The sequence below is a fragment of the Schistocerca piceifrons genome, chromosome 4 (genome assembly GCF_021461385.2).
Source record: "Schistocerca piceifrons isolate TAMUIC-IGC-003096 chromosome 4, iqSchPice1.1, whole genome shotgun sequence".
In the NCBI taxonomy this organism is placed as follows: domain Eukaryota; kingdom Metazoa; phylum Arthropoda; class Insecta; order Orthoptera; family Acrididae; genus Schistocerca; species Schistocerca piceifrons.
In genome coordinates, this window is record NC_060141.1 from 351,431,409 (window position 1) to 351,445,887 (window position 14,479).

Sequence of the window (14,479 nt, forward strand, 5' to 3'; positions counted from 1 at the left end):
AACAATACGAGACTGGAATAGAAGGGAGAACCGATAGAGGTAGTCAAGGTACCCTCTGCCACACACCGTCAGGTGGCTCGCGGAGTATGGATGAAGATGTAGGTGTAGAAACCTTTTCACATGAATCACCTGAGCACAAATGACTGACCTTGTATACGCGTTATTACTGTCATGTGTGTGTGTGTGCAATTCGTTATCAAGTGACTTTTGTCACGTCAGTGTAGTGTGGCTGTTCACGTTAGTTTGGATGCGCTGTTTCTGTTGAGATAACGATGCGCGGGTCCAGAGAGCTAGGCAAGTAAGGCATGAGAGCAGGCTGCGACGTCGCGGGCCAGTTGCGTCGCTGATGATGCTGGCGGCAGTAGTGGGAGTAGTAGTAGGAGGAGGAGGAGGCTGCGGGGCGTGCGTGAGCGAGCGGAGAGAGTAGAGAGCGGGCGGCGGTCAGCAGCGCTCAGTCGTGTCGCAGCGCGCGCCAGAGATGCCCAGTAGAGTAGCCTAGCGTAGCATGCTGTCTCACACGAGGCCGTGGCCGCCGCTCTACCACCAGCCGCAGCCGCAGCTGCCGCGCTGCGAGTACGTCGAGTGCAGCAACAAGAGCCGCGGCGAGTACTACTTCATGGCGCCCGCGCTGTACCGCGACACGCGCGCGCCGCAGCGCCGCCTGCTGGTGGTGGAGCCGGCGCGCCACCACCTGCCGCTGCCGCTGCCCGCCCCCCAGCGCCGCGCCTCGCGCGCGCGCGCCGCCGCCCCCTGCGCTTGCGCGCTGCCGGCGTGCCGGCGCTCCAGGACGCGCTCGCTCGAAGACGTGCGCTCCGACACGGCCAGCGACTGGGACGACGCCTACCCTGACGACCCTTACGCGCCCTGGGCCGAGCGCGACGCGCGCCGCCACCACCACCGCTCCTCCGCCGAGAACCTGCTCGCTCCCGCGCGCCGCTGCCGACAGGTACCGCTCCACCCTGCCGCATCTCTACTCCGAATTCGATGGCTTTGAGCCACAGCCGTGCAATACTTTTTAAGAGAGTATTTGACTGTGTATTATTATATTTGTCTTTTGTACTAGCCAGACTTCGGTTTTTATGTCATTATCAAGTAAAATGCTAAAAGTTGTTATATGTTTATTAAGTCATATCTCTTAAGGCATTCCCGTAACAGATATGACTTGATAATGGTCTAACAACTTTTACCATTTTACACAATAATAGCATAAAAGGCGAAATCTGGGTAGTATAAAACATAAATATAATAATACACAGTCAAATGGTGGTTTACTCGAATTAAAGTAGACATCTGAAAACTAGTCGACTGGCTCGTAGATCAGTTAATTACACGTGCAGTGGTTCATAATTACTACCTTTCACTACGGTGTGGAACGAACTTACTTTGCAATTACAGGGTTTTTCACAATGCGTATTACAAACTTCGAGAAGTTGTGGTGGGGACTTGATAGATAAAGTTTTGATAAGGAATGCAGAGAGTGCACAGTGTCTCGCAAGGTGGTTATAGGATGAACGTAAACAAAAACAATAAAAAGATAACGAATGTAGTCGAATGTAGTGCTCTGAGCACTATGGGACTTAACATCTGAGGTCATCAGTCCCCTAGACTTAGAACTACTTTAACCTAACTAACCTAAGGACATTACACACAGGATTCGCACCTGCGAGCGTAGCAGCAGCGCGGTTCCTGACTGAAGCGCCTATAACCGCTCGGCGACAACGGCCGGCGTTTCAGTACTCGCGTGACATTCGATTAGCTACGGCGTTTCGGACCTTATCTGCGAATAACCCTCGTTATTGTGACATCGCACACCATTTTCTTCAGACTACAAAACCGGCTGCGAGAAAGTGGTACGTTCGCAACTAGAAGGCTTGGCTGCGGTGCTTCACGAACGCGCTGCGCTATCCATGACTACTTTCTTCGTCACGTACAAGAGAACCCCACTGTTGCTTAAAACATTGCCCATGCCCTGGGCTCCTGTAGAGCAGACAGCTGAGAGCTCATTGTCTCCGCTGTGTACGTACCGTAAAAATGGAGGTTTCAAACTGACCCATCTTTAAAATTATTCTGCATCCAACGATACGTGGCCGGACACAGGTTTGTTATCAGAATTGTATCTAAGACCCCTCTACAATCCCTAGAAGTCTGTAACGCAGATTTTATGTGGCTATACAAATGAAAAAACACACGAACGCTCGTAAAACCAAACTACGGCGTTATAAAATAGCTGCATGGTGTGAGAAACTGCTTTACTGGTGGCCGATGGCGAAATTCGTCGACATTATTTGTGTACGTTGTACGCATATAGTCACGAACATAACAAGAAACATAGAAAATAAACACTACGGGACCAAAGTGATTTGCCTAGAGAAGTTCTACCCTAGCCAGTTTACAGGGAGCCACTGCAGTGCAAGACCGCTACGGTCGCAGGTTCGAATCCTGCCTCGGGCATGGATGTTTGTGATGTCCTTAGGTTAGTTAGGTTTAACTAGTTCTAAGTTCTAGGGGACTAATGACCTCAGCAGTTGAGTCCCATAGTGCTCAGAGCCATTTGAACCATTTGAACCACTGCAGTGAGAGATTTGCGTAACGCTCAGTTCCGCGTGCCATGTGGTGAGCGATAAAAGCAGTCAAGAGGAGCATAAGGGAGATACTAGACAGATTCGTAATTTTTCTAGGCGATGCTTTAAAGACATTTCAGATCGCCGTAGAGAGCAGGGCGCTATGATGGCGTGTCTGCAGACATTGAGCCTTTGGCCGCGACAGTGTTGCAACTTTGGAGCTTAAAAGTTAAAGGCTAATTAATTTTAATAAGGTTGTATATTCTTTGCGCTGTTCGATATGGTTGCGAGAAAAGGATTCGTGTAATCACTTACACGTATTCATCGTCCCCATTTAGTGGGACAAACAAAGAATTACGACGAGTAATTGCAATTACTTTCGGGATCAATCTCTGTGATACACAACGTACTGTTATGAGATTTACGTGACTGAATGTCAAAGACACCACCAGTTGAAACTTCCTGGCAGATTAAAACTGTGTGCCCGACCGAGACTCGAACTCGGGACCTTTGCCTTTCGCGGGCAAGTGCTCTACCAACTGAGCTACCGAAGCACGACTCACGCTCGGTACTCACAGCTTTACTTCTGCCAGTATCTCGTCTCCTACCTTCCAAACTTTACAGAAGTTCTCTTAGCCACAGCCTGAGGGATGTTTCCAGAATGAGATTTTCACTCTGCAGCGGAGTGTGCGCTGATATGAAACTTCCTGGCAGATTAAAACTGTGTGCCCGACCGAGACTCGAACTCGGGACCTTTGCTTTTCGCGGGCAAGTGCTCTACCAACTGAGCTATCGAAGCACGACTCACGCTCGGTACTCACAGCTGTACTCCTGCCAGTATCTCGTCTCCTACCTTTCAAACTTTACAAAAGTTCTCCTGCGAAACCTTGCAGAACTAGCACTCCTGAAAGAAGGGATATAGCGGAGACATGGCTTAGCCACAGCCTGGGGGATGTTTCTAGAATGAGATTTTCACTCTGCAGCGGAGTGTGCGCTGATATGAAACTTCCTGGCAGATTAAAACTGTGTGCCCGACCGAGACTCGAACTCGGGACCTTTGCCTTTCGCGGGCAAGTGTTCTACCAACTGAGCTACCGAAGCACGACTCGCGCTCGGTGCTCGCAGCTTTACTTCTGCCAGTCAAAAGCCCACATTATTTACGTATTAGCATCAATCACACGTTCTGTTAACTTCAAAATAGGCATGAATACGTGTCCAGTTTCCCGTGATCAGCAGAAATAAGGTAAAATACGTAGAAACGTTCTTTTGAATCGTACTGTCAGAAACAATCCGTAGTCCGGCAATTGCCGCGTTTCCATTTGAAATACGCTGGCTAGGTCGGTCATGCCATGTCGGTACGATTGAGGGAGTTGTGAGGTACAACAGTGCGTAAGGCACTGAGAAACTCATTTGGAAAGAGCACTGTTATTGACGGTCCCCTAAGTGGCCACTGCCGCTGACTGTCATGCGGAGGACCGAGGCCTGGTACGGGGTGCACGCAGCCTCTTAAGTCCAACTGATGAGCTACTTCAGCGATTAGAAGAGGTTCCAAGGTCGAGAAACCCCCATCTGTACCGCTTATCACGACGCTTGGCAGACGATTACATGGGGGTTAGTCTGGCCCCATTGGCCTGTGTAAAGCCACAACGCGAAATATTGTTACTGAGGGAGAGTTTAGGCATAGAGGCATTGTTTAAATGCCATTTTGTCCTTAGTTTAGTCCTTTTTTTCCTAATACATCCGCTTAGGAAGCTGATGCTATAGAAGCTAAAATCCACACGATAGAAAAGCTACTCTCAAAGTGTTGCGCAAGTTCTGAAAACAACCAAACACATAGGTATAGGGAGGATACTTTATCTGGCAGACTTCGCAATCTTTTAATCTATTTGCGACCTATAAACCTGTGCCAGTGATTTGGGTTTGTAAACGCAAAAATAAATTCCAGCTCGGTCCAGAACTACGCTGTGAAGTGAAGGCCGCCCTGTAACTGATCAGGTGGGCCAGTATCTGGATAAGAGGAAGTCAAGCGCTTATCAGGGGCAATAGGACCATGCATCACGCCTAATATAAAATTCCCACATGGCTGGGATTATCGATTTTCCATACTTGTAAACAGTGTGCTGAGCGGCATCGGCCCTGAATTAATTTCTGTAGCCCACGCTCCACTATCTATAACAGCCTGACGAAAAATGTTCCTAAGTCATGTGGGAAAGGAGCACTAGCAAACATTGGTCTAATCAGCGGACATAAAGACTACGGAAGGAGAATTGAACACTGCAGTGAAACTTATACAACCCAACAATGAGACAGCTGTGTACGATGACAGCAACCTACATCCATGATAGGTTTTGCCTAAATTGAGTGATCCGTTCCAAAATATATTTTACAACAATAATGACGTAAATTTTGTCTGAGCCACCAATCTTTAGTAACTGCAAAGACAAATGGCATAGGATGACGCAGTCACTGGTTGACTATTTTAATGATAAACACAGTTAATTGTAAACACTGAGAGAGTTGTCACAGTGGTTAAGATACTAGACTCACTTGCTGAAGCACAGTAAAATCTCGTACCGCAAATGGTGCATTGTGTACCAATAAACACAGTTTTGATGTCGTTACAGGCTTTTCTAACATTTCTTTCACAACATATCCGATTGATGAATGAAAACACCACTGACAGCTGGTGAAACTTGGTTTTAATAGATGACACTAACGGTTACACGGCTCACAGCAGTGTCTTCCGGTGCTACCTACATATTTAAAAATTGAAATATGATTATAAACTGTATTGCGAATATGTGTTATGATACGAAGCAGAATTTGTTAATGCAGTCAATAATGGATATTAAAAAAGAAAAAGTTGTTCCCTCAGTGGAAACCAGGTGGGATGGTGTAACGCTTCAGCCATCTGATCAGACCAATGAAGCGGTATTTTTTATTAGACTACCGTATTTAGGTTCTATTTCTGAGAAAACTGTTCTTTTTATCAGGTCGAAAAACATGGTTCCTGCATGTTTTAGCCTTCAGCACTGTTTCTTTTTCTCATAGATACTTGCACATGAAATGAATGGCCAGTATACCTGTTCGATCTACCCGGGAACATTGTTAGGGAATATTACATGGACCGCCTTCGTAATTATCCTTCGTTCGTATAATTTTTTTAATACTGTTAATATTCTCAGAATGGCAATAGCTTGACTAAGAACGCTATGGCTTAATAAAATCATTTTTGTGAGGATATGTCTTCCAATAATCTTCATATAATAGTGCAAATTCGCAATATAATTTATAACTATATTTTAATTCTTTACTATCTAGGTTGCACTTGAAAACGCGGCTTAAGCCACGAATCCGGTAGTGTGTTCAATTAAAACCAAGTCGTGCCAGCTGTTAGTGGTGTTTTCACTGACCATGACCTTCAGCAGTTGTGCATGCCTTTCATATACACTAAAGAGCCAAAGAAACTGCTACACCTGCCTAATGTCGTGCAGGGCCCTCGCGAGCACACAGACTGAGAGATATTAAATACTGTAGAAGCATAGTTTGCCCCGTTCTTGAAGCGAGTACAGTCGCAAGTAGGAGAATTTTTAGTAAGACTCAGTTTTCACTAGGATCACGAGTAGGCAATTCACTGGGAATCGTATGGCTGTATCACGTAAACGTCTTTGCGGTCAGAGTAACCAGGGCGTGTAGCGAGGCGCACGACCGATCTCCCAGCGCTCCGCTCCGCAGATGGAACAGCGAAAAAGAAAGCCAGCGATGCCGCTGCCAGGCTGTGCGTTCTTTCCATCCGTACGATAGTGACGTCGCCAGTGCCTCATTACTCACATTCACCACTGCTCAGTGTTCAGAACAGAGCCAAGTGCGTGACCGTATCACCGTTGTCCTCTCACACTCGACTCGTCACTTCTGTTGGCTCGGTTTTGCTTCGAGCAGTTCCTTTGTAATAACTGGCTTGACGTCAGTGTTCCTTTACTTATTGTTTACAATTTCAGCATACTAACTGCGTAGCTACGCGCCTCCATACCCGAGATCGCTAACGCAAGCTTGTGAGGTGGCGCTCGGCTCGGCGGTAAGCTGTTTCGAATCCTGCTAGTGGAAAATTTTCGCTGTCAGTATTATGCCGGCAAGGGGAGGAGAGGTTGTGGCGTAGAAGTTCCTGACGATTAGTGGCGCCAATGTCCTGGATTAAAATGCAAACCTCTCTGCAGAGCTTCATGAGTGGGACACTGTTAACGGTGATCCGTCTGTCGGATGAGGACGTTAAATTCGGCTATGCAACAACGCCCTCAAACAAACTTTTTGATCGACCATTTATTTAGCGTATGGCAAGTACATAACACACAAAACAGTTACAATATCACAAACAAACATCTAGGTTAGAAATATAATCGATTGCACTGTTAGTCGCATCCATGAAGTCCCTTGTTGGCCCAGGGTAGGCCCTCAGAGGGCATTCTACCACGATATGGTGAATTGTCTGCCTGTCAGCGACGCAGTCGCACTGTGGTGATGGCACTATGCTCCATTTGTACAAGGAGTCCGCACAACGGCCGTGGCTCGTCCTGATCCTGTTAAGGGTAGACCAGATTTTGCGGGGCAAATCAAAGCCCCGAGGTCTGTTAGATGTTCCCAATAAGGTGTTAACCTGAGGCGGTGTCTTTTCCTCCCATTCTTCTCTCCAGCGGTCCTCAAGAATAAAAGCGTTCTTTACCAGATCTTTGGCACTTGCGAGAGGGGAGTGTCTGGATTTCAATCTATTTTGCTCAATTCCATTACTCTGGGTGTGGATAGGAAGATCTGGGCTATTTTGGATTTTTCGACACTCCCTGACAAGTGCGTGTTCTCTGCGCAAATGTGGCGGCGGGATATGGCTCAATACAGGCAGCCATTGGACAGGAGCTGACCTGATCGTTCCAGAGATAATCCTCATCGTTTGGTTCAAGACTGCATCCACCTTCTTGATGTGAGCACTATTTAACCATATTGGGGAACAGTACTCTGCTGCAGAATAGACAAGTCCTAGTGCAGAGCTACGCAGAACGGAGGCAGTGGACCCCCAACTAGTGCCACAAAGCTTTTGGACAATGTTGTTTCTAGTTCTGACTTTTTCAGCAGTGTTTACAAGGTGTTGTTTATAGCTCAATGTTCTATCGAGTGTCACGCCCAGATACTTTGGTGTTCTATTATATGGAAGAATGCCGCCATCAAAGCGGATCTTGAGCTCTTTGTCGACCATTATCTCATACTACCGTCTCAGAATCTACATCTACATGATTACTCTGCAATTCACATTTAAGTGCTTGGCAGAGGGTTCATCGAACCACAATCATACTATCTCTCTACCATTCCACTCCCGAACAGCGCCCGGGAAAAACGAACACCTAAACCTTTATGTTCGAGCTCTGATTTCTCTTATTTTATTTTGATGATCATTCCTACCTATGTAGGTTGGGCTCAACAAAATATTTTCGCATTCGGAAGAGAAAGTTGGTGACTGAAATTTCGTAAATAGATCTCGCCGCGACGAGAAACTTCTTTGCTTTAATGACTTCCATCCCAACTCGCGTATCATATGTGCCACACTCTCTCCCCTATTACGTGATAATAAAAAACGAGCTGCCCTTTTTTGCACCCTTTCGATGTCCTCCGTCAATCCCACCTGGTAAGGATCCCACACCGCGCAGCAATATTCTAACAGAGGACGAACGAGTGTAGTGTAAGCTGTCTCTTTAGTGGATTTGTTGCATCTTCTAAGTGTCCTGCCAATGAAACGCAACCTTTGGCTCGCCTTCCCCACAATATTATCTCCGTGGTCTTTCCAACTGAAGTTCGTAATTTTAACACCCAGGTACTTGGTTGAATTGACAGCCTTGAGAATCGTACTATTTATCGAGTAATCGAATTCCAACGGATTTCTTTTGGAACTCATGTGGATCACCCCACACTTTTCGTTATTTAGCGTCAACTGCCACCTGCCACACCATACAGCAATCTTTTCTAAATCGTTTTGCAACTGATACTGGTCTTCGGATGACCTTACTAGAGGGTAAATTACAGCATCATCTGCGAACAACCTAAGAGAACTGCTCAGATTGTCACCCAGGTCATTTATATAGATCAGGAACAGCAGAGGTCCCAGGACGCTTCCCTGGGGAACACCTGATATCACTTCAGTTTTACTCGATGATTTGCCGTCGATTACTACGAACTGCGACCTGTCGCCGGTGCGTACCTGAGTAAGTAATTACACAAACGTCATTTAGCGTGGCTCGTAACTCATTAAAACGCTCCACCATTACTCGTTCGTCACATCACGACGTCGTTCTCTCCTGTCGAAGCGAAAATACCTACTGTGACCAGTGGCTCATGGGCAGCAGCGCGATTATAAAACAACCCTCTCGCCTCACTATAGACCGCCGTGACACTGACCTATCCGCGGGAGCAGAAATTTGTAATAATTGACAAAGCACCTTTCGCAAATCTGCTAATTTACCGTGGCTATCAGACCGACAGCTATGTTTCGGTAACATTTCCCCCTTCAGAATAAAAATGCTAATAGTGGATCTTGGAACATGTAAAATCTCTCCCACTTAATTGCAATGGACAGTCCGGATCGCAATTATACTGTGTTACTTCCCAAACAGCTAGTTTCGGCCACAGGCTATCATCAGAGTCTGTTAAAAGAAAAAGAAGATACAATGAAAAACTGACAGCGCTGTAGTCTGCTTTCTGCAGAAAGTGATGATAGCTACCGTCCCTAACAACGTATTTGAGAAGTTTTGAAATATTGTATAAATTCCATCGTGACTGTACATTAATAGCTAAATTGTTGTTGTCAAGTGGTCGCGTATTCTTATCCGCTCTTTGTGTCGTTAATTGATGAACTTTCTCTCCCGGATTGCTCGAACTCAAGCCTATCTACAATTGCCCCTTGTTAGAACGCTGTGGATTATTTGCGTTAACTCTTTCTGATGGAAGACTCGTGTGTCGCGTTTACTTGCATGCATGCGCGCATAAGTTCAGGGTGAACGTGAAAAATCATACAGATGGTACAGGATCCTTAACTGAGTAGTTTCAGATAAGGAATAATGGTCGGAAAGGAGCATTTCACCCTCCTAGAAGGTTATGAATGAGCAATGCCTGTGAGGTATGTGTTTGTTATCTGGTTGTGCCTCGTGGGGAAAAAAAAAAACTCTCTGCCGCATCGAAGTCGGGGGGCGCTTAATAAAGAAACTATACGCAATCATCGGGGACATCTCCACACTCCTTACCGTTCATGGTAGCTGAAGGTGGAGCGTTACTCGTTACAGGAATTTGAAGATAGAATTAATGTGTGTTGCAGAAGGATCAGAAGAATGTGATGCCTTAAAGCTGAGAGAATTAACAGAAGAAACATTCGAAAAAAATGTCATCCTAATTGCAAGACATTGGTACAAGTTAACTAGAAACTAGGTCGCATAAGCCGCAGAGAGCATGATAAGGTTCTCTACAAAGAATGTATCGCTAAGTAGAATTTAAGGAGGCGGTATTGGATTTTATGGGGAAGAAAAAGACTGGTCTCACTGCTAAGCTGTTCACGTGAAATCGGCGCTGTCACAAAGCCCAGTATAAACTGATTAGAGGCTTGTTGTTAGTGTACCAGCTGCTTGTCTCATTGTACCGGTTGGTTATAATTAAAGCGCAATTACTCACGGTGGTACAGTGTCGACTGTCATTATCCTATTGCACCGAAGCTTGGTAGATATGCTAATACGTTAATGCGGAACCGATTTTCGCTGGAAAAAAAATTAGTTCCGACTGTGGACGCTAGGTGCAAATCTGATGATGTACAATTGTACATTGTTCGTACGACGATGTGACAAACACACTGTCATCTGACAAGCCATAACGTGATTGTACAGTGCGGCTGTCGAGAAGAGAGAACGCACACTGTTAGTGAAACTGTTTTATGTGAACGGCACCAAATACAGTGCTGTATTGACGAAGTATCGCCGACCGAAAAGTCTGAGGAAAGGCCCCATCTCATTAAATGGCTTGTGGAAGACAATAATAAAATTCGAAAAAACCGGTGAGCTTGGTGTGGCATCTGCCACGCGATAATTAAAGCCCACATTGGACCACTGTGAGTAGCTGCACTTCAATTACAACCACCGAGTACAACAGACAATTAAGATGTTTGACACGGAGCAGCTTAATTTCACTCGAAGATGTTTTGCATGCGTCAGGGTTGGTGGACGTCACTGTCAACAGCTACTACGAGCTCAGGCTCTATCTGTCAGGGAAAAACGTCGAAAACTAAAGATTCAGTTCCGGTCATTACTTCCTTATCTCAAAGTACCTAATTTCTACCTTAAAATTATGGAACTTCACTATACTCTAGGTTGCGTAGCCTAACGCCGCACAAAACTCACCGTAAGATATCAGGAAATTTGGCCACGCGAACTGATCAAAAGTATCCGGACACCCTGTATGTGATGAGGAATCGACCACCAGACGTCGGGAGAGGCGGAGCGGCGAGTGTAAAACGGGACTGGGGAGTACTGCGTTGTCATCTGGCTGTAAGGCAAATTCCGTAGCTGTCCCCACAGCAGTCTCCAGATAAATTCCCTGTTGGCAGATATAAAGCCCACCCAGCACTAAAAAAAAAAGGCATGCAAACAGCATAACAAAACAGAATGACTGAATAGGGCATACAAGAAGCCTTTGAGCTGCCCGCCCTCCTTGATTAGAGCAGAGAATGAAAAGTTAAAAAAAGTGATCTTGGCAGTGAAACAGGAACAGCAGAATAAGTCGGCCAGGAGAGCTCAGTGACTTCGAACGTCGCTAGTTGTTGGATGCAGCCTGAGTAACAAATCCATCAGGGACATTTCACCCTGTCTTCAAGTGGTTCAAATGGCTCTGAGCAACATGGACATCACACACATCCATGCCGAAGGCAGGATTCGAACCTGCGACCGTAGCGGTCGCGCGGTTCCAGACTGAAGCGCCTAGAACCGCTCGGCCACAACGGCCTCACCCTGTCTAAAGCAGCTCATGTGGACTACTGATGAAACAATTTTGAATTGGAAATGCAGAGGAATAACCACAGCTAAAACAAGACCAGACAGATCTCATGCACTGAAAGACGCGGAAGGGATCACCCGTGCATTTCAGAGTGCTGCCAGCATTTCGGATAGCACAATGACTGACTGTAGCGAATTAAAAATATTAAAAAGTGCGGGGTACAGTGGTCGAGCAACTCCTCATAAGCCATGCGTTTCTGTAGGTGATGTAAAAAGCGACTGCGCTGGGCAGTGCGTGACTGGAAACGAGTCTTTTGGAGTGATGAATCACGCTATACTTTTTGGCGATCCGGTGGCAGGGTTTTGATTTATCGAATGTCTGGAGAACGTTAATTGCCACCAAGTGTAGTGCCAGCGATGAAGTACGGAGATGGTGTTGCGGTATGGGTGGGTTCTTCGTGGTTAGGGTGTGCTCCTCTTATTGCGTTTAAGAATGCGGGAAGATCAGAAGGATATGGGAATATTTTACAGCATTTTGTTCTGCATGCGGTAGAGTAACAGTTCGGAGATGGTGATGATTGATTGTGTCAGGATCATGCACCCTGCCATAAAGCATCATCTGCGAAGCAATGGTTTGTAGGCAACAGAACTCTTGAATTCTACTGGAAAGCCCAGAGTTCCGACCTGGAATATCTTTGGGATGGGTTAGAACGTCGACTTCGCTCCAGACCCCAGCGATCCCGTCACTATCTTCTCTTGCTACGGATGTTGAGGAAGAACGGGCTGCCATTCCTTCATGGACATTCAGACATGTCATTGAAAGTGCCTCCCACACAGTTCAAGTCACCATAAAAGCGAACGATTCACACCCCCAGTATTACTGATCCACTAGTATGTGTGTCGATACTTTTGATCATATAGTGTATGTGTTGTATTGGCTGCAGACAGAATTACATGGCTCGCCACTGAAACCCCAGGCATATATTCGGGACGATGGACATTAGTGTCATCTGTAATTAGTATTACTACATTATCCGATTTATTTATCTATCATGTAACGTAGGTGATGGAGTCAATAAAGTGGGCAATTGTGGGTACGTTTTCGAAGTACAAGCTGCTGTGGTAGTTGATTGGTACGACATCTCTGTTCGTCTCACTTATTCATGCCTGTGAGAATAGGGAAGTCTTAATGGAACATTGGTACGCTATAGCCCGCAAAATGGAATGGAGTTACTCTTCAGTCGTGCAGTGAAGATGCAAAGGCTCTGAAAATAGTATTACTTATGAAGCAAGTACATGTAATTCGGTCTAAAACTCCTAGGGATACATGACAGGACGGTAATAGTGTTGAAGTTATCGGCTTTTTAACGCAAATGGATCTGTCACCATAATAAATTGATGATACGTTGATGATTGTTATATCGGTGCATAATGTGATCCACAGTTGGTTGGCTCTCTTATTTATCAAAAGATCGCTGATAATACTACCTTTACACATCGTTGAACGAAGATGGCAGTACAAAACTTCAGAAAAATACTCTTGAGCGTTTCTCTTGGTTTTACTATCTGTGGGAAACACTTAACATCTAAGAGTGCCCGGGCTTGTTATCCAAAATCTTACCCGCAAGTTAAATCCAGAACGTGTGCGTTCGTGCTTGCCTTCTCGTCAGACGGTCGTTTCCCTCAAATAGTGCGTTTATCAGTTACTTGTGGCGCGTGTTCGTTTACTCAGTGTCCCCGTTACCACGAGACGCTGCCGTGGAAAGCTGATGTCTGCTTCTCATGGTATGCGCTCGGCCGTGAAATATTGTAGTTGCTCTCCTGTGCCGCGTAGAAGGCCACATGCAGGCACTGCAGAATTCTTCAAAGGTCTCAGCTCCTCTGTTCCGACACACGCCAGCGCCGTGAAATCTCACGAGTGGCTGCGAAATCGGCGAACGTTTCGGCCTTCAAGAATAGTTATTACCAAACAGTTTCGTATCGAATTCCTTTCTCTCCACTGTGCGGTGAAGGGCTTTCAGCGCAGCTGTACGCAGATGAAATACGTCCGCACCGGAATGCGACCTGAGAGAGTATGGTCATAAATATTTCGCTCGCGGTATCGAAAGTACGGCAAAAGGTCGTAGTCATGCGGTCTCTGTGAGGAGCCACGGCGAAACTAACGGATTGCGAAGTTAATATGACGATCTCTGAGGCAGTGGCACGCTTTTGATTCTGCACGCCCTTTCTTAGTTTAAACCCCCTCCCTCCCCGACATGTTTAGTAGCAGGTAGTCGACACATCTGCAGCTTAGTCAAATCGAGTGTCAGGTAGCACAGTGGTAAAACAATAGACTTTCATATGGGGTTAGACAGCTCAGATTCCGTTCGGGAATCCAGCTTAACGTTTGTCGCGGTTTTCGCAAATTGCTTAAAAATTGTTCGCTTTCAACAATACAAGATAGATTTCCTTCCCAAATCCGTAATCAATCACCGTCACTAATGACACCTTCGTCGACAAGATTTTAAACCCAAATATTCTGTATTTTTATACTGATAAATGAATATCAGAAGTAGACGGTTTCAGAATGTATAACTTCAGAAGTGCCTACTTTCTTGAGAGACAAGGGATTGGAAGAGAGGAGAGGGGACTGTAGAAACACTGCTAAGTTTTTGTTCTGTTTTTAACGTTTTCGTCCAAATGGGCATAATAGCAGTTAGTATCGATGTTATTCCTTTTTTAGTTTTTAAGAGGTTTGGGGACTGTGAATAAGAGTCAGGCTTTGCCAATTATTAGAGTCATTATTTTGTGAACCGTTGGGCACGCCCCTCGGGGGAGGTTATTTAGTGATAAACGCTTTAAGACACTACCTAGACACCTGTCTGTAACCTTGGAAATCTTTGAGATCCACGAAAAAATTTGCCTCATGGT

General features: G+C 45.8%; 1 protein-coding gene and 1 non-coding gene across 5 annotated transcripts in view; one reads left to right on the forward strand and one right to left on the reverse strand.

Moving 5' to 3' along the window:
* The window catches only part of LOC124794701 (WD repeat-containing protein 47), a 699,296-nt gene that overhangs the window by 627,264 nt on the left and 57,553 nt on the right, over positions 1–14,479 (forward strand). The window lies entirely within an intron of this gene.
* On the reverse strand, positions 3,287–3,361 carry Trnar-gcg. Its single transcript has one exon. It is a non-coding gene; the product is annotated as a tRNA-Arg (tRNA).